This window comes from Rhineura floridana, chromosome 4 (genome assembly GCF_030035675.1).
Source record: "Rhineura floridana isolate rRhiFlo1 chromosome 4, rRhiFlo1.hap2, whole genome shotgun sequence".
NCBI lineage: Eukaryota > Metazoa > Chordata > Lepidosauria > Squamata > Rhineuridae > Rhineura > Rhineura floridana.
The window spans coordinates 207,547,263-207,571,459 of NC_084483.1; the positions used below are offsets into that span (position 1 = coordinate 207,547,263).

At 44.0% G+C, this 24,197-nt stretch overlaps 1 protein-coding gene across 1 annotated transcript in view; it reads right to left on the reverse strand.

Annotated features, from left to right (window-relative positions):
- The window catches only part of PNOC (prepronociceptin), a 70,306-nt gene that overhangs the window by 16,206 nt on the left and 29,903 nt on the right, over window positions 1-24,197 (reverse strand). The window lies entirely within an intron of this gene.

Here is a 24,197-nt window from a genome sequence, read left to right on the forward strand (position 1 = left end):
CTGACAGATGGGCTGGAGAATTACGTTTCCTGGCTAGAGGGAAGTTCTCCTAATGACGTGTGCACCCCTGCCTACCTCACTGGCGCCAAGAAATCAATGTGAGCATCGTGTAAAGCTGACACGCTTCAGAAAGCAGCACTGCTTGCTCATCTCCAAGGAGGGGAAAAAATAAATTAAAGTAAGAGGCTGTTTTCTCCCTTGGCAAGCCAGAGATTGTGCCAGTTGGTAATGGTACCTGGTAGTTAAGGGTTTTGATCTTAGAATCCTTGACTTAGAGGGGCTTTGTAAACCGTAGAGTCCAACCCTTTGGTCAGCGCAAGAAATCAAGTAATAGAGCAGGGGTGGAGAATGTCAGGCCTGGGAGCCAGATGTGGTCCTCCAGACATCGCTATATGGCCCTCGGAACTCTCTCTGGACCACCTGAACCAAGGCCACCCCTCCCCCCCAGGCTGTACCCCTAACTGGCCCTCCCCTGTGCCCTCCTGGAGTGCTTTTGCCTGGATGGAATGGGTCCTTGAATGGAAATAATGCCTCTGGATGGAGGATTTGTGTGTGTGTGTGTGTCGCCCACTCTGCAGTAACTTGGAGCAAGGTGTTTTGTGTGGCTGCCCTTGTCCTGTGGAACAGCATTCCTCTCGAGATACGACAGGCGCCCACTCGCTGCACTTTCTGGAAACAACTGAAGACATTGTTTGTTCCGACAAGTTTTCTCAGGTGGCTGAACAGGTCTCTGGAATCTCCCCCTTATATTGTTTCTCAGTCCGTTTGATGTTAGTTTCTCTGCTGTTTTTGTGGGTTTTTTAAAAAGCTGTTTTTGTTACATTTTGTACATTGTCTTGAGGCACTCATGTGGAAGGCGACAGATCGATTAATTAACAATAGAAATCCCTGATTTTTGTGTTGCTGGAATTTAGCTGACTTTACAAAAGTAAGAGTTACATTTGTTGCCGCAGCCACTTTTTGGCTCTGCACAACCCTAGCAGGTGGCCCTTGGGAGGTTGTTCATGAGTGACTCTGGCTCTTGGGCTGAAAACAGTTTTCCACCTTTGTGCTAGAGCATCTCCAGGAGAGTTCAACCAAGCCCTCTAGAGAATTGCTTTTATTGTTGAATCTCAATTATAGTTAAAATATTTCTCCTAATGTTCATCCAAAATCCACCCTCTTGTAACGTAAGCCCTTTCAATCTAGTCTTAAATCTGCCATCTGGAGCAGCACAGAGACATCTTAGCTAACCTAGGAGGCCAGATTGGACTCATATCCCTTACATACTAGTTTTCTATATGCAATGACTTTATTGGGAGAGGACAGGCGAGGGAGCACTCAAACATGGGGTGGCTTTAAAAGGGGATTAGACAAATTCAAGGGGGATATCACGGGCTACCGATGAGCCCTGTAGTCAGGGTGAGGCAAATGGGTTCACTGTCCCCCTCTGAGTTGTGCTTCCTCCCCCCTGATTGTTTTGGAAAATTGTCTTTTTGATTTGTGACATGGGAGACAATGACAGCCTCCATTTACAGAATGACAGCTTGTTTTAAGAACAGGAGTAATGTAAGAATAGGGCCCTCTGGAAAATTCAGTGAATAAGGCAGGATGAGTGCATAACAGAAGCCTCATCTGGAAGAGCATCCTAAAGTCTGCTCACTTAAGACTTTCCATGACTGAGGGTGGACTTAAGTGATCATGAAAAAAAAATAGCCTGTATAGTAACATGACTCTTGAAGAATTAATATTGGAACTTTGTATTATGGGCTAGAGTTAAACTCCACCAATTGCACTTCCCTTTGCTCTGCTTTTCAGTTTCTGTTGCGCTCTCTACCAAGCCAGCAATAACAAAGGATGTTTGTTTGCCTGCAGTAAGAAGTAAGAATTTGTTTATTCTGCAGTTATTATGATGAATAGAGCAGAACTGGGTGCTTATTGCTAAAGGGTAAAATATAGAGATAACTTAATGTGTTCAGAAAAATTATCTACCCTAAGTTACCCTTTACTGTTTTAAATTGAATCATTGTTGTGCACACTCCAGTTAGCTGGCTGGCTAGCCACCGAGGCTGTAACTCAGGCCTAACTTCTGGTTTTCCCAATATGTATAGCTTAGCATGAGGCCTTTTCAGGGTTTCTGGGCAGAAAAAATCAGCTCAGCAACTGGTAAAAAAAAATCCAGTTGCTTTCCACAATTAGTTTCCAGTTGCTTAGTTAGTCCTTTATATAGCAACCAGCTGATTTCCCCCCCTGATTGTCCAACAGGAAGGAAAATCTAAAGGTCAGAAACAAGACTTGAAGGAGGGACCTTCAAGGAGGAGTTAACAAACACACCTTACAGTATTTATTTGTTCTCTGCCCATCTCTAAGCTTGTAGAACATACAGTGGTTTTTTGGGGGGGTGGAAAACTGACATACCTCATGTAGAATCAAAGCCTAGCTGAGGAGCTCACTGTCATTACCAAAATAGTTCAGTTCATGAAGAATCAGAACACAGGGACAGGCCACAGGTGAAAGAGGACTGTAGCATAGGCAAAGTCAAACTTTTGAGCCTGGTATTCCTGGGGATCTCTCAAAAAAAGGGTGAGACAATTTAACAGATTCAACTTCATTCATACCCAAAGAACAATGAGGGTTGCAATTTCCGACAAGAATGGTTCTAGAAATATGAATGGTTAAAGCAGCTTTTCCCATCTAGTGGGCCACCAGATGTTGTTGGACCACAATTCCCATCTTTCCTGACCATTGGCAATGCTGGCTGAGGCTGATGGGAGTTGTGGTCCAACAACATCTGGTGGCCCACTAGTTGGGAAAGGCTGGGTTAGAGTATTCAATGCTCCACGCTAGTTTTTAACTTCTTAGTTATAGCACAAACTATTTTGTTTGAGCCTCTTGTCCAAAGTATAGGTTGCACATCAGGACAATCAGATGCTGTGGCACCCCCATTTCTTTTAAAGCATTCCATAGTTTTTCATGATCTACACAGTCAAAGGCTTTGCTGTAGTCTAAGCACAGGGTGATTTTCTTCTGAAATTCCTTGCTCCGTTCCATTATCCAACGTATGTTTGCAATATGATCTCTGGTGCCTCTTCCCTTTCTAAATCCAGCTTGGACGTCTGGCATTTCTCGCTCCATATATGGTAAGAGCCTTTGTTGTAGAATCTTGAGCATTACTTTACTTGCATGGGTTATTAAGGCAATAGTTCTGTAATTACTGCATTCTCTGGGATCCCCTTTCTTTGGAAGTGGGATATATATTGAACGCTTCCAGTCTGTGGGCCATTGTTTAGTTTTCCATATTTCTTGACAAATGTTTGTCAAAATTTGGACAGATTCAGTCTCAGTAGCTTGTAGCAACTCTATTGGTATGCCATCTGTTCCTGGTGATTTGTTTCTTCCAAGTATTTTAAGAGCAGCTTTCACCTCATTCTAAAATTTCTGGTTCTTCATCATATGGTTCCTCCGTGAATGAATCTGTCATCCTGGCATCTCTTTTATAGAGTTCTTCATTGTATTGCTTCTATCTTCCTTTTATTTCATCTCGGTCAGTCAGTGTGTTCCCCTGTTGATTATTCAACATCCCTACTTGTGGTTTAAATTTCCCTTTCATTTCTCTAATCTTTTGGAATAGGGCTCTTGTTCTTCCCATTTTGTTGTCCTTTTCTATTTCTATACAGTAACTATTGTAATAGTTTTCTTTGTCCCTACATACTAGTCGTTGTATAGTTGCATTTAGCGTTCTGACCGTGTTTCTATCTCCTTTTGCTTTTGCTTTCCTTCTCTCTTTAACCATTTGAACAGTTTCTTCAGTCATCCATTGAGGTCTTTCTCTCTTTTTAACATGAGGTATTGTCTTTTTGCATTCTTCCCTGATAATGTCCCTGACTTCATTCCATAGTTCTTCTGGTTCTCTGTCAACTAAGTTTAAAGCCTCAAACCTGTTCCTACAGTTGACAATGAGGACATTGAATTTGTCAAGGATTATTAATACCTCGGCACAGTCATTAACCAAAATGGAGACAATAGTCAAGAAATCAGAAGAAGGCTAGGAATGGGTAGGGCAGCTGTGACAGAACTAGAAAAGGTCCTCAAATGCAAAGATGTATCACTGAACACTAAAGTCAGGATCATTCAGACCATGGTATTCTCGATCTCTATGTATGGATGTGAAAGTTGGACAGTGAAAAAGGCAGATAAGAGAAAAATCAACTTATTTGAAATGTGGTGCTGGAGGAGAGCTTTGCGCATACCATGGACTGTGAAAAAGACAAATAATTGGGTGTTAGAACAAATTAAACCAGAACTGTCACTAGAAGCTAAAATGATGAAACTGAGGTTATCATACTTTGGACACATCATGAGAAGACGTGTTTCACTAGAAAAGACAATAATGCTGGGAAAACCAGCAAGGAGTAGAAAAAGAGGAAGGCCAAACAAGAGATGGATTGATTGCATCAAGGAAGCAACAGACCTGAACTTACAAGATCTGAACAGGGTGGTCCATGACAGATGCTCTTGGAGGTCGCTGATTCATAGGGTCGCCATAAGTCGTAATCGACTTGAAGGCACACAACAAAACAACAACAACATTTTGTTTGATGTGCACTGTATATGCCAGTCATTTAATTCCTGCTGTTACTTGACCTTTCCATAGCAGATTATGTAAATTAACACACTCTCCCATGGAGGAGAAGTGAAGGGGAAGGTCACTAACTTCCCCTTTCCCTGGCCTGGCCCTCACACCCTCTCCAATGAGTGTGTGTATAGGGGAACTGGCTGGCACTTTGTGTCTCATGCTGCCCCTCTAACAAGGAAGTCTGGCTACAGGCTGCTATTGATGGATATCCTGATGGATATCCTGATGGATATGCTCTCCCTCCACTGTTGGAGGTAGTATGCTTCTGAATACCAGTTGCTTGGAGCCGCAGGAGGGGACGGAGAGCTGTTGCACGGATGTCCTGCTTGCGGACTTCCCATAGGCAGCTGCTTGGCCTGATCCAGCAAGTTCTTCTGACATTTCTTGACTTGCAACACAATCCTCTGCAGGTCTGTTTACTCTGATGTAAGTTCCTCTCTGTTCAACAGGCCTTGCTCCCAGTTCATGCAAGTGTGCTTACGATCTCAGCCTCATTATTTTAAGCATTCCCACCCTGCCTTTCAATATATAACTCTCAAAGCAATTTACAGCTCATTTTAAGAACCACTGACGGCAAGAAAATTAAAACAGTAAAATAGAAAGCGCGTAACAACAGTTCAGCAGCAACAAGCCTCCTGGGACCCACTTAAAGTCATCATGCTGCTGAAAACCACTAGAAAGCAGAACCGTTACGTACTTGGGAAAATGCAAAGTGTTTTTACCTGGGACCTGAAAATCACAAGAATTGGTGCTATGTACAGCCCTGTATGTGGGGCTTCCCTTGAAAATGGCCCAGGAGCTGCGACTGCCAGGCTATTGGGTGGGATGGCAAGATGGGGCCGGGTGCCACAGGTCCTGGGAGCACTGCAGTGGTTGCTGTGAGCTGCTGGATCCCAATTCAAGGTTTTACCACTAGTGTACAAAGCCCTGAATCCCATCTCTCCCATTACCTATCAATCCATACTTTGAGATCAGCGGCTGAGGCCTTGCTGCTACCTTGGTGCCACTTGGTATGGCCCATGGGGGCAGTAACACAGGGCAGGGTCTCCTCTGTGGTGCCCCCCCCAATTGCGGGACTCCCTGTCTGGGGAGGTGTGGTCTTCCCCTGTGTTGATGACACTGACGACATGACAAGCCAGAGCATTGTTTGTCTCTTGGCAGCACAGCAAGAGCAAAGGAGAGGTGAAGCACCCACAATTTCTGCGGCATGCAAGAGCATGCTTCTTGTTCCCATTAAACCACAGTCATTTTTATCTATGGCTTCATATGATGTGCAAACCAATCCATCCAGACACAAACGGAAGGCATTTTTGTTTGCCAAGACATTGGGAATGGGAATGTTATTTGAGGATTCACCAGCTTCTTGCTGTTATTGGTGATTTATATATTTATTTATTTAGAGGTGTTGTTTTAAATGTTTTTGATCCTGGTGTTGGGCTGGTAACAATTATCTCAACAGGCTATAGCATTCTCCACTCAAAGAAAGTCCTTCACCATTCACCCAAGAAAAGACCAAAAATGGAGGCAGCCGTGTTGATCCGTTATTACACAAATACACACACACAGAGAACACCAGCAGCTGTACATCATAACTAGTGAGGAAAGGGCAAGTCAAGGATCTAAGACCTAGTACTTAAAATGGGTCCCAGGACTGAGCTCAGCTCAATTTAAACCGCGAATAGACTTAAACTCTTGATATTATCTACATTTTTATGTTATTATGGCTACTATTTTTAAAAGTGTATGTTGAAAAGCACTTAGAGATTTTTTTTATTCAGTGGTGTATACATTTTGCTAAATAAATTAAAATGCGTGTAAAAAAATCATCATCTAATGTGCTTACATACTGCTTTTTGTCACAAGTGTCCTCAAAGCAATGAACACAAAAATAAATTTATAAATCATTACAAATCACAGAACACCACATGATATTCTAGCCAATTTATTGGGATCAGCATGACTGCAATCCTATAGTTTCCTGGAAGTAAGGAACCATTGAAGATAGCAGTGCCTGCTTTTGAGTGGGGAGGGGGCAGCAATTTGATTTAGTTCTTTTTAAAAGATGAATGTATCAAATTTGCACTTTCCAAAACAACTACTGTGGTCCAGCTCTTCTGGTCCAGGAACAGTCATAATTGTCTTACCACACACAGCTAATAAAAGGCGCTTCTAGCCACTGAGGCTACCTGGGCCTCCAGTGAAAATGCTGGATCCAAAAACAGTCCCAGAGTGCATACCTGCTCCTTCAACAGGAGTGCAACCTTGTCCAGGGCAGGCCATTGACCAATTTCTCAAACATGGTAACCCACAGTGATTCAGTCTTGCCAGGATTCAAGCTCAGCTTATTTTCCTTCATAGAATCATAGAATTGTAGAGTTGGAAGGGGCCTATAAGGCCATCAAGTCCACCCCCTGCTCAATTCAGGAATCCAAATTAAAGTATACCCAGCAGGTGGTTGTCTAGTTGCCTCTTGAATGCCTCCAGGGTTGGCGAGCCCACCACCTCCCTAGTTCATTGGTTCCATTGATGCAGTGTTCTAACAGTTAGGAAGTTTTTCCTGATGTGCAGTCGAAATCTGGCTTCCTGCAACCTGAGCCCATTATTCTGTGTCCTGCACTCTGGGACAATCGAGAAGAGATCCTGGCCCTCCTCTGTGTGACAACCTTTCAAGTACTTGAAGAGTGCTATCATATCTCCCCTCAGTCTTCCCTTCTCAAGGCTAAACATGCCCACTTCTTTCAGTCTCTCCTTGTAGGGCTTTGTTGCCAACCCCCTGATCATCCTCGTTGCCCCCCTCTGTACCAGTTTGTCTGCATCCTTCATCCATCTCTCCACTCCGCACAGGCACCGGTCCAGGGCCCACACAACCTCTCCTGATTCAGATGTTACAGAGGACTAGAGCTGAGTGTCATCAGTATAGCTGCCCGAAAGTCCTAATAACCACTCCCAGCAGCCTCATGTAGATATTAAATAGCATTGGGGATAAAATAGTGTCCTGTGGCACCCTACAGAATAACTGCCAAAAAGCGTTTTCCCAATGCAACTCTCTGGATTCGGTCCTCTAGGTAGGATTGGAACCACCATTAACACATTCCCCCCAATTCCCATTCCATGGAGATGGTTCAGGAGGATAATATGGTCAATTATATTGAAAGCTGCAGAGAGACTGAGAAGCAGGAGGAAGGGTGCCCTCCCCCGTCCCATTCTCTGTAAAAGTCATCTATCAAGGCTACCATTACCATCCTTAAAAAAACAGCCTAATATAAGGCCCTTTTGAATGTTATTTTTGCACTATATGCACACTTTCATCTACCAGGGTAGCCCTCCACATCTGCCCTCCAGATGTTACTTGACTTCAACCCCCTTAACACACGTGTTTTTGTACACATTTTTAGTTGAAGAACTGCTTAGCAAAACTCAGAAAAGCGTGCATTGTGAAGACTAGTTGCATTTTGGTTCGAGCATTGCTTTGAGAAGTGCAAGTTAAAAAGGGTTGCATTAAACTGTGAACCAAGATGAATTTCATCTTCACCTATGCCACTGAACGACCTCTTGAGTAGCCCTCTATAGGTAGCTACAAGGACAGTGTTGTTAAGACATTTTCAGTGACTTCACACTGACCAAGGTCCTGTGATTCCCAGCTCAGCCTACTCCCCTGATTGGAGTTGAGGTTGCTCCCCTCCATCCCCTCATTCCCTGTGAACAACCATTTGCATTCAAGACAGGACAATCACCCTCTGGCCAATGTGTCCCTAGTTGGAGATCCACAAGGATCTCACTTTATGCAGCAATGCAAGTGTGGGGAACCTTTGGCCCTCCAGATGTTGCTGAACTACAATTCTCATCATCCCTGGACATTGGCCATGCTGGCTGGGGCTGATGGGAGTTGCAGTTCAGCAACATCTGGAGGGCCAAAGGTTCCCCACATCTGCAGCAACAGAAGTGCCAACAAGGAGAGGTCAGGATGTGAACCCAGTAATCTGAGGTTAGACCAGCCTTTCCCAACCAGTGTGCCTCCAGATGTTGTTGGACCACAACTCCCATCAGCCTCAGCCAGCATTGCCAATGGTCAGGAAGATGGGAATTGTGGTCCAGCAACATCTGGAGGCACACTGGTTGGGAAAGGCTGGGTTAGAAGCTTGACACTTGCATTTACATTGACTCATCTTTGCATCAGTAATTATTTGCACTGTGCATAATGTTGTCAATCCAGATGGGAATTATAGTTCAACAACGTCTGGAGGGCCAAAGGTTCCCCACACTTGTATTGCTTCATAAAGTGAGATCCTGGTGGATCTCCAACTAGGGACTCATTGGCAGATGGTGACTGTCCCGTCTTGAATGAAAATAATTGTTCACATGGGGTGGGGAGGCTCTTGATGGTGAGGAGCAAAAGAGCCCATTCATTTCAATGGGCTTAACTTTCTGTTGGATTGTAACCATTGTTGTTGGATTGTGGCATGCACCAATTCCTTTCAGTCAACTCCAAAATGATGATGCACAGCAACCTTCCCCAACCTGGTGCCCTTTAGATTTGGACTAAAACTCCCATCAGCCCCAGTCAGCTGACTGGGGCTGATGGGAGTTATAGTCCAAAACATCTGGAGGGCACCAAGTTGGCAATGGTTGCTGCACAGCCATTGTCAATCATCCTTAAGCAGCTTCTTAGCAATCACGTTTGCAACTGCTGGGGAGGAGGTTTAGTTTAGAGAGACAAGTCAGGATAAAAATCATTGCTCGTTTCTGATTAGCAGCCAAGAATCACCAGCCCTTTAAACCCTCTTGATATTTTCTCCTTTTTGTTTTTAAAAGAAACAGCATGAAAATATTTGTGTCATGAAAGGAGGATTAAAGTATCTCTTGGTCAGAATTTTGCAGCCAAAGCTGGGGGATTAATTTCTAACTTGATTAGGGTGAGATATAGCAGCAGGTGATTGGCAGATGATAGCAGGGGGAAGAGGGGCAGGAACAGTCCTCATTTTAGAAACGGACTCAAGAGTCCATGGGAGCAGACGAGTCTTGGATGCAACGAGCAATCAAAGAAGCGGGTGCATGATCAAAGTATTTATTCTTCTCTCAATCAGAGAGAGAGGAAAGAGACAGAGAAAGAGAATCTTTATTGCTCTGAGCCATAGGCTAACACAGTTCTTCTGTCAATCACCGCAGCGGGAATTTGGCCAGACTGGGAGACGATGAGAAGCATCCCTGATCATGAGCACAATGATCACTCGAAGGCCATGTCAGCTGTTGGTATGATACAGTGGTTGATGGAAGGAAGGGTCAAAGAGGCAATGGACTGGCTGCCCATTAGCTACCAGGCTAAGTTCAACGTGCTGATTTTGGTGTACAAAGCCCTATACAGCTTGGGATCAGGATACCTGAAATATCGTCTCACCCCTTATTTAGCCAGTCGGTTACTGCGCTCTGCAGGTGAGGGCTTCCTGCAGATACCATCCTATCAGCAGGCCCATTTGGTATAGGAATCAGGCCTTTAGTGTGGTGGCATCTATCCTTTTGGAATTCCCTCCCGTTAAATATTAGGCAGGCGCCATCTCTGTTATCTTTTCGGTGCCTACTGAAGACCCTCCTTTTTCAACAAGCTTTTCAACAAGAGTCCTTTATCCCAGTCTGCACCTGTATTAGAATTGCTTTTAACTATTTGTTTGTTGTCTTTACATACAGAATTCTTTTTGTTTTTTATTGTTGATGTTTGTACTGTGAAATTGCTTCACGATATTTTGTGAGGAGTGATGCATAAATGGAATAAAACAAACGAATGAATGAATAGGATGGTGTGCCTGTTGTATCAGAGAGATGCTACAGAGTGGAACAAACAGCTGTCAATTGGAAGAAATCAAGATAGCGATCATCACATCCATTGGTGATGCTTGCCATCCAGATCTCTGCAGTGCACATCAGATAGAACCACAGAGTTTAGAAGGGACCCAAGGGTCATCTAGTCTGACCCTTTGCTCAATACAGGATCTGCAAGGCAGGATAGAACTACACCTTGTCTGACTGATGACCATCCAGTCTCTGCTTAAGTTCATGCAGTGAGAGGGTCTGTTCCATTGTTGAACAGCTCTCATCATGAGGAAGCTTCTCCTAATTGTTTAGCTGAAATCGGCTTCCTTGAGATTTCCTAGTCAATCAAGATGGATGGGCCAGGTGGCCTCTGGCCTCCACCTAGTATAATACTGATTCCATAAGAATGTAAGAAGAGCCTGCTGGATCAGGCCAGTGGCCCATCTAGTCCAGCATCCATTCTCACAGAGGCCAACCAAGTGCCCTAATGGGAAGCCCACAAGCAGGACCTGAGTGAAAGAGCACTTTCCCCTCCTGTGGTTTCCAGCAACCGGTATTTGGAAACATACCTCCTCTGACTATGGAGACAGAGCATAGCCATCATGGCTAGTAGCCACCGATATAGGGTTGCCAGGTTGTTGGCCTGAGACTGATCCTGTATCTTTAGGAGAAGAGAAAGTCAGCCAAGCGCAGGTGTTCTTGCAACACTGTAATGGGAAAAACCACAAGGTGGAATTCTCCCTTCCCCCTCCACAACCTTTAAAGATACAGAAGACCTCTTGGTTGCCAGGCCCGGCCTCCAAGCAGTCATCTGTATCTATAAAAGTTGTGGAGGGAGGAGTTCCACCTTGTGGTTTTTCCCATTACAGTGTTGCAAGAACACCTGCACTTGGATGACCTTCTCTTCTCCTAAAGATACAGGATCAGGATCAGGCCATGGATCTGGCACCCTACATCGATAGCCTTACCCTCCATGAAGTTGTCTAATCCTCCTTTAAAGCCATCAATCCACTCTGACATTTCCTGGATGCAGACAGGGGCACCTCTTTCCCTTGCACTTCCAAGGATTCCTGCTGCCATACTAACTGCTCCCTCTCCCAGCATTCTGTTGAAAGCTATTCTTCCTCGCCTGTCATATGTGGTGTTTATTTATCCTGACCTTCCTCTTTCAACAAGCCTTTTAAGTAGAGACCTTGTCCCAGTCTGCATCTGTGTTGGGATTGTTTTTAAAGAAGCTTTAAAAAGATTTTTTTGTAAGATGTTTTGAAGATGTTTTTAGTGTTTTATCATTTGTTTGCCGCCCTGGGCTCCTTCTGGGAGGAGGGGCAGAATTTAAATTTAATAAATAAGTAAATAAATAGTACTCTGGCTTCTAAAGCAAGCAGGGGAATAAACTGACTGTAACACTTTCCTTTTTAAAAGGAAAGTTTGCTTTATTTTTATCATTTGTGACCCGCTTTTCAATTTCTAAAAATAATAATCAAGGCTGCTTACGATGAAGGTGACAAAAAACACAACAAAAGAATGTTAAAAACACCAAAAACTGTTAAAAGAATAAAAAGGTAAACCGGCTGTGGTTGAAACATCAATGAAGGGAGCATTACTAAGACTTACAGCGAGTGACAGCCTGAAAATAATAGAACAGCAGATCACTGATTAAAAGCCAGCTGGAAATCTTGATCAATTATCTGAAGACAGAATGTGAAAAACCCTGGCAAATCTTGCAGACAGTTCTACAATTTTGATCCTACTAAGGAGGCCCCTGGCTTCTGTACCTGTCTGCCTGTGCTTCACATCTGGGTGGCACAGAGAGGAGGATGGCCAAGGCTGGTATCAAAAGCCAGGCTGTTTCTTCATTAGCGATGGGGGAGAAATTTGGTTCAGTTCATGTTTAAAGCCAAATCTATCAGACCCACATTTTCCAAAACAATATGAGAACACAGCCATCCTTCAAAATGTGCACTTCTCTGAATTTTGTGATGCAGTTCCCCAACCAACCAATGTTTGCAAAAATGCATAGTTTAGGGGGGAAAGCATACACAGAAATGAATGTGGTAGTGGAAATAATATTCAACAATGCATTACACAGGAAGAATGGCTTGCAAAAAAGTTTACATTAGTCAAAGCTGCATAAAAAATGTGCTGACTGGGAGAAATGCTGAAAAATGTTCGTTGGGATTTTTTAAAAAAAGAAAAATATGGAGAACTGAATTAGAAAAATGAAAAATGGAGAGAACTGAAATGGACCGATCCTTCCATCTCTATTCTTCAGTCACTTTGAAATTGACCGATCCTTCCATCTTTATTCTTCAGTCACTTTGGGATGTTTTAGAAAATAGAGAGTTTAGGCTGCGATCCAAAACTCCTTTGTGCTGGGCTGGCTCGGAGCTCCCTGTTACACCTGCTGAACACATGTGCAATGAGAAGCTCTCCCAGTGGGATTCCTGCAAGGGGATGAGCCAGCCTAGGATCTGCTAGATCCCAAGCTGGCTCCACTGCAGCCACTTGGCAGATCCAGGCCTGATCCAGACTGGTGCAGCGGTTTTCTGGCATAAGCAGCAGGAGTGAGGGCGTGGCACTGGCCCCACTGTGGCATTAGGCCTGCTGCTGCTGCCCCGCTGGGGTTTGGATCCTAGTGCTAGGCTGCGTCCAACACAGTACATTTGAAGCACATTTAAAGCAACCCTCCCTTGCAAGAATCCTGGGAGCTGTAGTTTACCCCTCTAAAATTCCCAGCACCCTTAACAAACTACAGTTCCCAAGATTCTTGGGGGGAGGTGCTTTAAATGTACTTCAAATGTATGGTATATACACAGTCTTAATCTCACAATAGATCTGGGTGTATTTACTAAATGTATTTATTAATAAAATGTATACCTGGCCCTTCACCCCCAAAAGCTGCCCAGGGTGTCTGGCAACATTAATTCTAAGAAACAATGTCCAATCCACAGGTGGTCTTCTAGAAACTCATCCCATCATTGCAAGGATTACTACTAGAGCAATGAGACTTCCCCCTCCTGTCCTTCAATTGCACGCACCCTGCACCATCCCCAAATCTGCTCTGGAGGGCTGGGGGAACCCCTAGAACAGATTTAGATGGTGCATGGGGGAAGGAGATGGGGGAATGCCCCCTTGTGCTGAGGGGACCCTGATTGAGCACTAGTGTACAACCCACAATCATTAAAATGAAGCCCTGTCCCCTTCTAAAGGGCTGGACCAATGTCTTGAAATGACAGAACGGGAGCAACTCAAAACACATCCGTCATTTTTCTTGTCTTGAGAGTCAGCTATAGGGGGATTGAAGACTAATACATATGTGAGTGGTGAGCACGCCATCAGCACTTTTTGGAAAAGGCCCCCCAAATTTACCTGGAAGGCAATATGGGGACCAAGCAAGGAGAGTGGGGTCCAGGAAATAGGCTCACAGATTAAAAGCAGCAGGAATCAAAAGGTATATCTGTCAAGTATTTGAAGAGGGGAAAAAGAGATTGAGCCTGGTAATGGATAGGTAGCTTCAGGTTTCCCCCAGCCGGGGCTCCTCCTCTGTCTTGTCCCCCCCCCACCATGTAAAATTCTGGGCACATCCACACAATACACGTCAATCACTTTGTACTCACAGAGTTCCGTGGGAAGATGGATTGATTTTTAGGAAAGGAAAGGAAATGCACTACCTTCAATCCCGACTTATGGCGCCCCTATGAATAGGGTTTTCATAGTAAGCGGTATTCAGAGGTGGTTTTCCATTGCCTTCCTCTGAGGCTGAGAGGCAGTGACTGGCCCAAGGTCACCCAATGAGCTTCATGGCTATGTGGGGATTTGAACCCTGGTCTCCCAGGTCCTAGTCCAACACCTTAACCACTACACCACACTGGCTCTCGCGACTACCTCCTGGTACCCATCACACATGCTCATCTCTATTGTCTTTTCGGCATCTATTGAGGACTTTCCTTTTCCAACAAGCCTTTTAAGTGGAGATCTTTCTCCCAGTCTGTATCTTTAATGGATTTGAAACTGTTTTTACATACAAAATTGTTTAATAGTTTTTACACATGGAAGCACCTGTAAATATTTTTAACAGTTACATTGTGTGTTATGTGCATGTCTTGAACCTTCAAGTCGCTCCCGACTTATGCCGACCCTACAAATAGGGTTTCCATGGTAAGCGGTATTCAGAGGGGGTTTCCCATTGTCTCCCTCTGAGGCTGAGAGGCAGTGACTGGCCCAAGGTCACCCAGTAAGCTTCATGGCTGTGTGGGGATTCGAACCCTGGTCTCCCAGGTGGTAGTCCCACACCTTAACCACTACACTACACTGGCTCTCATGATTAATAGAGGAAGGGCCGTAGCTGACTGGCCTAACATCTGCCTTGCATGAAGAAAGTCTCAAGTTTAATCCTCCAATGGCATCCAGGTAAGGCTGGGAGAGACTCCCTGTCTGGATCCCTGGAGAGCTGCTGCCAGTCAGTGTGGACAATACTGAGCTAGGTGGGCCAATGGTCTGACTCAGTAAAAGGCAGCTCCCTGTGGTCTTATTTTTAAGCTGCTCCCTGAGGAGAAAGGAGTGTCCTAACAACTCTCAGCAGCCTTAACAAACTACAGTTAAGGTGCTCATTATCCAAACCCTCCCGCAGTTTTATCTAGTAAAGCGAATGATTAGAGGTCTTGGGGCTGAAACAATCTCAACCTATTGTCAAACTATAAATGGCTTAAATGGGTAAGAAGTCCGGCTCCACTATCTGCCATGTGAATCTGCAGACAAAGTTATACAGTAAAGTTTAAATCCAACAACAAAGTTTAAATCAATACAGTTTGAACAGGTTGTTGGACTACTGTAATGTGCTCTATACGGAGTAGTTGGCTGGGAAGCTGCAGCTGGTGCAAAATGTGGCGGCAAGACTTCTCACTGGGGCAGATTATCACCAACATGTCACCCCGCTGCTGAAAGAATTGCACTGGCTGCCCATTAGCTAGGATCTGAAAGATGGTGAACTGGGCAGGGTGAAGCCAGAAGAAACTCTGGTGGAGGTCCGTAGCGATCCAGTTCAAGGTTCTGGTTTTGGTGTACAAAGTCCTATACAGCTTAGGACCAGGATACCTAAAAGATCATCTTATCCCGTATATACCCAGCTGATCACTGCGCTCTGCAGGTGAGGGCCTCCTGCAGATGCCATCTTATCAGGAGATCCATTCCGCGCAACATAGGAAATGGACCTTTAGTGTTGTGGCACCTGGCCTGTGAAATTCCCTCCCCTTAAATATTAGATAGGCACTGTCTCGGTTATCTTTCCAGCAACTACTGAAGACCTTCCTCTTTCAACAAGTCTTTTAAGTAGAGACCTCTTCCCAGTCTGTGTCCGTGCTGGAGTTGCTTTTGAAGTTTTTTTAAAGCTTTTTGTTTTAAAGTTGTTTTTAAAGATGTATTGGTTTAATATGATTTATAAAGATTCTTTGGTGTAATATATTTTAAAGTCTGTTTTTAGGATGTTTTAGAGTGCTTTTAGTGTTTTGTTTGCCACCCTGGGCTCCTTCTGGGAGGAAGAGGGGGATATAAATTTAATAAATAAATAAAATAAATAAATAACGAAGCAACCCAGCCCGCTTTTCCCGGAGAAGCCCAAATGAATTGCTATTGTTATAGTTTTGATTTATTACCCACCCTTCACTAGGGCAGGTCACAACAATTTAAAGTAAAAACATTAAAAAACAGTTTGAAACAAATTGCAATCACAAGAATAGGGTGGGTCCTAGAAATATGTTTCTTCAAGCATTTCTATTGCCTTTTCAGTGCCTTTTGAAGACTTTCCTTTTTCAACAAGCCTTTTAAGTGCAGACCTTTATCCCGGTCTGTATGAGTATTGGATTTACTGTTTTTAATTGTTTTTACTTATGAAGGTGTTTTAAATTGTTTTTTGTAATTGTTATAATTGTTTTAATAGATGAAATTGTATAATTGTTTTTACTGGTGATGTTTTCATTATGAAATCGCTTTGAGATATTTTATGGGAAGCAATTCATGAATGGAATTAAATAAATCTCATTCATTTCTACAGGGAGTACTTATGAAGAGTTTTTGATGGACTCTCTGCCCATCACTTGGAAGTGGCTCTGATGGGTCTTATTCCCCAAATAATGTGCCTTAGGATCTGGGTGTTTGTCTCTTAAAATCAGAAGTGGTGAACAGAGATACAGATCTATGCAGAGGAAATTATTTTGTTACAATGGGGCTTGCACAGGAGAAATTCAAGGTGGATCAGGCCCCAAGTGCCTACAAACTGAATTTTGCCATCATGTCTCTCCTTAATGTTTCCCCGATTGTTTCAGTTACCAACTTATTATCAATAGCAGTTAATTTGAGAAGTGTGATGGTATTTTAAGCTGCCTGTCAATGATGATTTATGCTTTGACATTGTTACAGAATTGCCAGTGCTGTGCTAATTTCACTCAGGTAGCCTGGACAGTGGGATAGGACAGCATGTGAGATGAAAGAGGGCCTTCCTTGATTAATGTTTTATTGCATACAATTTGTTCAGAGTGGGGCCTTGGCCCCTACCTTACATGACAACTAAAAGGTGGAGTCTGCATGATGTATAAATTGTGATTGCAAGAGTGCCGAGGGCACCTATTGGAGAATCACTGTCACAAATATCAGAAGTCTGTCCCACACCTGTCCATTTTTATTAATTTCTTTACTTAAAAAAAACTGCCAAAGTTAAGCAGTTTACATGCTCAAGTTCTATAAGATTTAAGTATACACCCTTTCTTTTTTGAATATTTGGACAGGGCAACATGCTCAGACATCTCCAGAAGGAAAAATGTTTGAAGGAAGTGGAATCCAAATGGCTTCTTCCAAACAAACTTAAAAGTGGCTCCCTGTAAACACCGATCAGCTGATTGGTGGTTATAGCAAACTCTTTTGAAAGTGTCCTCCTAGCACCTATCATCTGATTGGTGCTGGAAGAGCATCTTCAAAGGAGGTTATAGGGAGCCCTTTTGACAGGTTTATTTATTTATTTATTTATTGCATTTATATACTGCCCCATAGCTGAAGCTCTCTGGGCAGTTTACAGGGAGGTTTTAGTCACCTGGCATCATTATGACTTCTATATGGCATCAGGTGATTGATAGATGGGCCATCCCTCCACCTGTCAAAGATGGCCCACAGGATGTGTGTGTGGGGAAAAATTAGGGACCAGAACTGTCACTAGAAGCTAAAATGATGAAACTGAGGTTATCATACTTTGGACACATCATGAGAAGACAGGATTCTCTAGAAAAGACAATAATGCTGGGAAAAACAGAAGTGAGTTGAAAAAGAGAAAGGCCAAACAAGAGATGGATTGATTCCATAAAGGAAGCCACAGACCTGAACTTACAAGATCTGAACAGGGTGGCTCATGATATATGCTGTTGGAGGTTGCTGATTCATGGGGTCACCCTAAGTTGTAATCAACTTGAAGGCACATAACAACAACAACTCCCTACCCCTGATTTAAATCTTGATAAAGATGGTGCATTGCTGGCTTGTAGCATCCAATCTAAGAATACTCAGGCAGCTTTCTAAACCACAAAAAGGGCTATTTATTTAGAGCAATGCTACCTGCTCTCTCTGGAGCAGCACCCTGCCATTTCAAGTAGAAGGATCCTGTTTTCTGCTGAATTTTGGATCAAATGCTCTGATAACACAGAAAACCAGTGCCCTCCTTTTTATTTATTTTTTGGAGCCATAGGGTCACATCACAGACTCATGCTCAGTTTATGACCTGCTGTCATCCCAAATCGCTTCTCTGCAATGCTTCTGCCTGGGCAATTAACCCCCAAACATTATTATGTTTGTACATTTCATTCTCCTTTATTTCCTATCTGCAATTCTTTACATCCATCTCTCCTGAATTCCATTTATGGCTCAGCATCCGACAGCAAAATGGGATGGTAACAATACTCACCAATGGGGTGGGGGGGTAGTGGCAGAGCTTGGAAAAGCTACTTTTTTGAACTACAACTCCCATCAGCCCCAGCCAGCATGGCCACTGGATTGGGCTGATGGGAGTTGTAGTTCAAAAAAGTAACTTTTCCAAGCTCTGCAGTTCAGCACTGGATACATTCCTTGGATGCAGGAGCTACATGAGGAAGCCACTTCCTTCCCGGTCTGCTTGAGGTAGACGGCTGGCAGGGTCAGTGCTTTTGGCAATCAGTGTGGTTGTACATGCAACCTCTGTTCTAATCTGCTTCAGGCATGACACTGGAGGTTTCTTAAAAGCTTTTCAGATCCAAACTGAACTGTTGTAGGCAGGGGTTAGGGTGGGACGAATCTGTCAGTTTCTCTTTTTTCTCAATCTCTATTTTTTCTAATTTAAAATTCAGCTTGCAATTGGCCCCCGCAAAAAACAACCCACCACCCTCACAAAAATTCCTCAGCATTTCACTGCATCTGTCTTCTAATATACATATTTTATATGCATTTTTGCCTTATTACTCATTTTTGCGAACAATTTCCCCTAGTATAATGCACAGGCTCTCCTTGCTCTTAGAAGCCCTAACAAGGCTTTCAGATTTTACTGAAGTTTGTGACAGATTTGCAGAGAGGAAGTCAGAGACTGGGGAAAGCAATTGAACAGAAGCTGAATGTTTCTTTCCTTCCATGGGGTTCCTACTTTGTGTAAGGGGCAACACTTCTTTGCGAGATCGCCTGCACTTCTGATTAAAAGCCAAAGGTTGCATCGCTGAAGGTCTTTTGTTAAAGCTCTTTTTGTTGATGCAAGCAGAACTTATGCATTCAGAAGTGAGCACCCCTAAGGTCAAGGCAGGTGACTCCCAGGAAGCCATGCATAGGATTGCAGTCATGCCACGTGGCTGATTAGAGGTAAGAATCCAGGTCTCTGTAGCCAGGCTGAGCCTATCCTGTGCATTTTGAAATGGAAAAGGACTGCCTTCAAGTCGATCCCAACTTATGCCTACCCTACGAATAGGGTTTTCATGGTAAGCGGTACTCAGAGGGGGTTTACCATTGCCTCCCTCTTAGGCTAGTTCTCCCCAGCTGGCTAGGGCCTGCTCAGCTTGCCACCGCTGCACAAGCCAGCCCCTTCCTTGTCCGCAACTGCCAGCTGGGGGGCAACTGGGCTCCTTGGGACTATGCCGTTTGCCCACGGCTGCACAGGTGGCAGGGCATGTAACCCCTGAGCCACTCACTGTGGGGGTGATCTTTAGCTGGCCCTTGACGCCCAGGAGACACGAGCGGGGATTTGAACTCATAGACTCTGGACTCTCAGCCAGCCTCTCCTCCCCACTGTGCTATACCAGCTGCCCATCAAACTCCCAATCAACACAGCTGCCAGGAGGGCTGGATCTGGTTATGGAGTCTTCTGGGAAGTAACTACAAGGGCTGCCATAATGAGCCCCTGCACTTGAACTTCATTGCTACACCACTGGCCTTGGAGCAACCTACCTTGTCATCCCAGGAGCTGTAAGAGGATGAGGAGGGATATCAATAAAATAAGCAACGAAGTGTATGAGTCCTTGCATATCTTGAAAGTTCCCACTTGACCAAGGTTAGATGAAAAAGCATACATGGTAGTTTGTTGTTATGTGCCTTCAAGTTGATTATGACTTATGGCGACCCCCATGAATCAGTGACCTCCAAGAGCATCTGTCATGAACCACCTTGTTCAGATCTTGTAAGTTCAGGTCTGTGGCTTTCTTTATGGAATCAATCCATCTCTTGTTTGGCCTTTCTCTTTTTCAACTCACTTCTGTTTTTCCCAGCATTATTGTCTTTTCTAGTGAATCATGATGTGTCCAAAGTATGATAACCCCAGTTCCAGCATTTTAGCTTCTAGTGACAGTTCTGGTTTAATTTGTTCTAACACCCAATTATTTGTCTTTTTCGTGGTCCATGGTATGCACAAAGCTCTCCTCCAACACCACTTTTCAAATGAGTGGATTTTTCTCTTATCTGCTTTTTTCACTGTCCAACTTCTACATGGTAGAAGTTTTGGGGGGTGCTTGAGATCTGGCCTCTCTTCATTTAATATATAAAAACAGCCCTAAAAGATCAGACCAATATTCTCTTTAAAGCAGCCTTTGCCAATCTGTTCTGTGGCCAACCCAATGCCTATGGGAAGCCTGCAAGCAGGACATGAGGGCGGTAGACCTCTCCTGCTCTGGCATTCAAAGGCATACTGCTTCTGACGGTACACAGGCATCACGGCTAGGAACCACTGACAGCCTCGTCCTCCACTTTCCACTTTTAAAAAACCATTTATAATTGTAGAACTTTTATCCTTTCCTACATTTACTGTCTGTCTGTCTCTCCTTCCCCCACCCGCAGATTTCAGCATTTTTCATAGGTTCAAACCTTTTAAAAATGAATCCGATGTCTCTCCTACTTAGATGCCAAGAAAAATAATTGCCTTGGCAACAAGTGGATTGAACAGAGGGCACAGCAATTCGTAAAACCAAATAAAACAGGTATGGCTTATCAAGTCGAGGACATTTATACATGAGAATATTGACAATTTGTGTTTTAATGGCTTTTAATCATCATTGTAAAATGGCTATGAGTTTAAATTTAGATCATTAAAACAACAATTGCTGCAACACGTTTTTTTGGCAAATGTGGACATTTTTAAATGGGGAGCAATAAAAAAAAAGCTAAAAGGCCTCACAATTCTCTTTAACTGCAAAAAATTCAGAGATGACAAACAGAAGTATTATCCACTGATGCATGAATAAACAAAACAATATTCCCAAGCACATTCATGGGATCATAAATCTGTAAGGAGTCTCAGTGGACAATATATTTGAATCCTCAAGGATAGGATATCTTACATATCCAGAGAACCACCAACAGCTACATAATCAGAGCCGCCGGGAACTATATAACCAGCTAGACTTGGGAATCCCATTTGAACATTTTATTTTATTTTTATTATTACATTTATATCCTGCCCTTCCTCCAAAAGGGAGCCCAGTGTTGGAAGTGGGGCACGAGCAACTCCTGTTTTGTTCTTTTGTTTGTGCTCCAGGAGGGAGATAGGGCTAGGGTCCTCCAGATGGATAGGCTTGTTTACCTTTACCTGTGATGCTCTGACTGACTTCCTTCTGTCGTGTCCGGGAGAGAGGAGACATCCCTAAGTCTCTGCTCTCTCCTAGCATGGGGCTAACTCCCGCACCTGGGCGTTATGCCTCCAACTTAGCTAGCTAGTTAGAACGAGGTTTGCTTTTCTATCTACAATGTATTTCTAGAAATAAAGTAGCTTTTCTTATTTTACTAAGTCTCCAGTCTCAGTGATGCTGATGCAGGGTAAAAAGCCTGCTTTCTTAGGTAAACGCACACACACGCTGGCACACTCGCATTTCAACATCTACTCTGCTGCTGTGGTGTTGCTTTCAACGAAATTAAGCACACTTCCACTTCTTGATTCCAGCGTGATTTGAAAGGTTGACTGGCAACGTCCTCTTAAGTTGACCAACTACAATTTAAGTCCAGACTGCAAGGACGTGCCATGAGATGTTCCTGACCTTCTTCTGAAGGCCTCCACCTGTCCCAGGAGTGGTAGGAACCATCTTGATTTAAGTTGTTATTGGGGGGCCAGGGAAAAGAATGGGCACAATGGTGGACTGGTCATTTCTGAAGTGCAGGCACACTTCATGATAATCCCCATAGCTACACCCCTCCTAAGACTCTACAGCAGCCTTCTCTAATGTCGCATCCTCTGGATGTTTTGGACCATGGCTGCCATCAAACCCAACCAGCAAGGCATTGCTAGCCAGAGTTGATGGGAGTTACAGGCCAAAACATCTGGAGCGCACCAGGTTGGGGAAGGCTGCTGCACAACAAAAATGAACGTTTGACCAGTGGAGAGATTACTTTGCTCAACATCCAGCCTGGTGAAGAGCTCTGGTTGACTTATTATTAACAAGCGTTCTTATTATTTTGTGACATTTCAGTTGGTCATAATAAAGAGGTTGGAATTTTTCTTAATAAAAGTGGTGATTTAATCCTTAGCCGTGGAGGCCAATGTAATCTACCTATTCCTTTACTTTGCCCATTTGGGCTGATTTATCTGGCATGCTGAGGATTGGCAGAGGGCATCTCAACAGTTGGCATCATTGGGCCAATTTGAGTTGACTTGGAATGCAGCTGGACTGGCTTGAGGCAGCCCATGATTGCCTTGGGCAGGGTCCTCTTAGGACTATCAAAAGGGGGTCAATCAGGTGTTGAGGAAGGGAAGAAGGACACGCAGGCAGCCCAACGGTGCCTTTTCTCTCCCACCCTCCTGATAATGTTTAATCAGGGATTAAACCCCTAATTAAACACTGTAGAAGGCCCTTGGTTCAGTTCGAGGCCCAGATGTGGGTTGAGTCAGCCCCAGATCATCCTGGGTTGAATTGTGGATGCTCTGAAGTACTAGATCTGCTCCAAATTGGATTGTGGGCTATGCACGGCCCTAATATAAACTAATACAGAGCCTATCCAGCTGCAATTGGAAGACTTTGGTGCTGGTGGTGCAAGAAGACATCACTTAACATCAGTTGTGGTGTGGTAGTGTAGCAGCTGCTGCATAGTGGGAAGGAGAGGGGGAGGGCAGAGGCAGCAGGGAGGTCACAGTGTGGGGCAAACTCACCAGCAAGAGCAAAGAATTGGCTTGGCAGGTGTGGTTACGCCATGTCAACCTCCCCAACGGTTCACCCTTCCGGCCTGGTAAGCAGCACCAACTCAGTTGTCAAGAAAGTAGGTGTGCATAGGGATGGAGAAGAAATTCAATTCAGTTCGCATCTAAATGCAAACTTGCGTAATTTGCACTTTCCAGAACAAAACACCAACTGAAACACAGCCAGCCTTTACAATGTGCGCTTCTCAGAATTTTGCCGTTCAGATCTCCGGCAACATAATGTGTGCAAAAATGCATATACTAGAGGAAAGGGTGCATATAAATGCATACCTTAACGAATGCACTGTATTCAGCAAAAGTTCTTTGCAAAAATGTGTCTATTAGGCAAAATTGGCTACAAAACTGTGTATATTAGGAGAAACTTGCACTTAAAATAGTTCTGAATGTTCATGAGGACTTTTGCAATCTCATGTGGGAATGTGTAGAACTGAGAAAAATGAGGAAGGAAGAGAAACAGAAATGGACGCATTTGCATGTCCCTAGGAAAGTACCTCCTCCCCTCTCACACCATCTGATTTTGCTCAGCATCACCAATCAAGCCAAGTGCCCAGGAAAACACTCTCTGTGAACCGATCCCTTCCACCACTCTCCACTCAGCTTGCTACCTTTCGTACTGGCAGATTTCCTGTGTTTTGAACGCAACAGAAGAAAAGTCAACAGGTACAGCTTTTGTTGGCGTTCCTGAGTATTTGGTAGCTATACAGTAGTTCCATCAGTGTGAGCATTTCTGCTTGCCCAACAGAGCCATCTCCCCTTCCCCCCCTGCACACAGTCCTGGGGATTCTCCCAACCCTCCAGAGCAGATGGGTGGTCAGAGGAGGAGAGGGAGGGAATCCTGTTGTGCTAGCAGGATTCCTTGCACTGCGCTTCCTCTAGCGCAAGAGTTTAGTTGAATATGGCACTGCGACCTTTCCGAAGTCCTGGCTTTGTTCACCTGGTTTTGTATTACTGGACTGAGTTATTTCATTTCAATATGCTTTAAGTCTTTATAAAATAAATGTTTCAAAATGCCATTTTGTAAACTGTCTTGAGAGGCAGCATGCTGTGTACATTTGCAAACAAATCTTACATGTAACGCTGAGCCAAACCATGGCTCAGCACCTTAGA